This window comes from Accipiter gentilis, chromosome 35, assembly GCF_929443795.1.
Source record: "Accipiter gentilis chromosome 35, bAccGen1.1, whole genome shotgun sequence".
Taxonomy (NCBI): Eukaryota; Metazoa; Chordata; class Aves; order Accipitriformes; family Accipitridae; genus Astur; species Astur gentilis.
In genome coordinates this window covers 6,537,652-6,540,772 of record NC_064914.1, presented here as the reverse complement: position 1 = coordinate 6,540,772, position 3,121 = coordinate 6,537,652, and positions in this window count along the sequence as shown.

Genomic DNA, 3,121 nt, shown 5'->3' with positions numbered 1-3,121 from the left:
TGTTGTGCCTCTGAATAGGCTGCACGGGGAAGGTGAAGACCAGCAACAGCTTTCAGGGCTGACACCTTCTTGTGGGACAAGGAGCCAGACGTTTGCCTTTTCGGGAAGAGTCTCCGGGGGGATGCGCACCGTGAGATGTTTCTTCTTTGGGAAAGCAGAGATGCTCAGTGTTGTTGTGGTGTGAATAGGCTGCAAGGGGAAAGTGAAGACCAGCAACAGCTTTCAGGGCTGCCACCTTCCGTGTGAAACAAGGAGCCGGAAGTTTGCCTTTCCTGAAGAGGCTCCGGCGGGGATGCGCACCGTGAGATGTTCCTCCTCTGGGAAAGCAGAGATGCTCAGTGCTGTTGTGCCTGTGACTTGGATGAACGGGGAAGATTAAGACCAGCAACAGCTCTCCGGGCTGCCACGTTGACTGTGGGACAAGGAGCTGGACGTTTGCCATTTCAGGAACAGGCTCCTCCGGGCTTGCGCATTGTGAGATGTTCCTTTTTTTGGCAAGCAGAGATGCCAGTACCTTTTGTGCCTGTGAATTGGCTGCACGGGGAAGGTTAAGAGCAGCAACATCTTTGAGGGCTGCCACCTTCCGTGTGGGACAAGGAGTGGGAAGTTTGCCTTCCAGGAAGAGTCTCTGCCAAGGATGCACAACATGAGATGTTACTCCTTTGGGAAAGCAGAGATGCTCAGTGCTGTTGTGCCTGTTAAATGGCTGAACGGGGAAGGTGAAGACCAGCAACAGCTTTCAGGGCTGCCACCTTCCGTGTGGGACAAGGAGCTGGACGGTTGCTTTTTATGGAAGAGGCTCTGCCGAGGATGCGCACCGTGAGATGTTCCTTCTCTTGGCAAGCACTGTTGCCAAGACCTGTTGTTCTTGTGAATAGGCTGCACGGGGAAGGTGAAGACCGGCAACAGCTTTCAGGGCTGCCACCTTCCGTGTGGGACAAGGAGCCGCATGTTTGCCTTTTCTGGAAGAGGTTCTGCTGAGGATGTGCACCTCGAGATGTTCCTTCTCTGGGAAAGCAGAGATGCTCAGTGCTGTTGTGCCTGTGAATAGGCTGCACGGGGAAAGTGAAGAGCAGCAACAACTTTCAGGGCTGTCACCTTCCGTGTTGGACAAGGAGCAGGACATTTGCCTTTTCAGGAAAGGCAAAGGAGGGGATGCGCACCGTGAGATATTCCTTGTCTTGGCAAGCACAAATGCCAATACGTGTTGTGCCTGTGAATAGGCTGCATGGGGAAGGTGAAGACCAGCAACAGCTTTCAGGGCTGCCACCTTTCGTGTGGGACAAGGAGCCGGACGTGTGCCTTTTCGGGAACAGTGTCCGCCGGGGTAGAGCACCGTGAGAGATTGCTTCTCTGTGTAAGCAGAGAGTCCCACTGCTGTTGTTCTAGTGATTAGGCTGCACCGGGAAGGTGAAGACCGGCAACAGCTTTCAGGGCTGCCACCATCCATGTGGGACAAGGAGCCGGATATTTGCCTCTTCATGAACAGGCTCTGCCGGGCAACAGCACCGTGAGATATTCCTTCACTGGGAATGCAGAAATGCTCAGAGCTGTTGTGCCTGCGAATAGACTGAACGGAAAATGTGAAGACCAGGAAAAGCTTTCAGGACTGCCACCTTCCTTGTGGGGCAAGGAGCTGGTCGTTTGCGTTTTCAGGAACAGGCTCTGACGGGCAACAGCACCGTGAGATGTTCCTTCACTGGCAACGCAGAAATACTCAGTGCTGTTGTGCCTGTGAATAGGCTGAACGGGGAAGGTGAAGACCAGCAACAGCTTTCCGGGCTGCCACGTTCACTGTGGGACAAGGAGCCGGACTTTTGCCATTTCAGGAATAGGCTACGCCGGGGTTGCGCATTGTGAGATGTTCCTTTTTTTGGCAAGCAGAGATGCCAGTATCTGTTGTGCCTGCGAATAGACTGCACGGGGAAGGTGAAGAGCATGAACAGCTTAACAGGCTGCCACCTTCCGTGTGAGACTACGAACCAGGTGTTTGCCTTTTCAAGAACAGGCTCCGCCGGGGTTGCGCACTATGATATGTTCCTTCTCTCAGCAAGCACTGATGCCAATACCTGTTGTGCCTGTGAATAGGCTGCACGGGGAAGGTGAAGACCAGCAACAGCTTTCAGGGTTGCCACCTTCCATGTGGGACAAGGAGCCCGACGTTTGCTTTTTAAAGAACAGGCTCCGACAGGAAATATTACCATTTGATGTTTCTTCTCTGGGAACGCAGAAATGCTCAGTGCTGTTGTGCCTGTGAATAGGCTGCATGGGGAAGGTGAAGACCAGCAACAGCTCTCCGAGCTGCCACCTCCAGTGTGGGACAAGGAGCAAGAGGATTGCCTGTTTGGGAAGAGGCTCAGCCCAGGATGCACACCGTTAGATGTTCCTTCTCTCAGCAAGCTCAGATGCCAATACCAGTTTTACTGGCGAATAGGCTGCACGGGGAATGTGAAGCCCAGTAACAACTTTTAGGGCAGACACGTTACGTGTGGGACAAGGAGCCGGACGCTTGTCTTTTTCTGAAGAGACTCTGCAAAGGTTGCACACCATGAGATGTTCCTTCTCTGGGAAAGCAGAGATGCTTAGTGCTGTTGTGCCTGTGATTAGGCTGCAAGGGGTAGGTGAAGACCAGCAACAGCTTTCAGGGGTGCCACCTTCCATGTGGGACAAGGAGCCAGACGTTTGCCTTTTCGGGAAGAGTCTCCGGGGGGATGCGCACCGTGAGATGTTTCTTCTTTGGGAAAGCAGAGATACTCAGTGTTGTTGTGGTGTGAATAGGCTGCAAGGGGAAAGTGAAGACCAGCAACAGCTTTCAGGGCTGCCACCTTCCGTGTGAAACAAGGAGCCGGAAGTTTGCCTTTCCTGAAGAGGCTCCGGCGGGGATGTGCACCGTGAGATGTTCCTCCTCTGGGAAAGCAGAGATGCTCAGTGCTGTTGTGCCTGTGACTTGGATGAACGGGGAAGATTAAGACCAGCAACAGCTCTCCGGGCTGCCACGTTCACTGTGGACAAGGAGCTGGACGTTTGCCATTTCAGGAACAGGCTCCTCCGGGCTTGCGCATTGTGAGATGTTCCTTTTTTTGGCAAGCAGAGATGCCAGTACCTTTTGTGCCTGTGAATT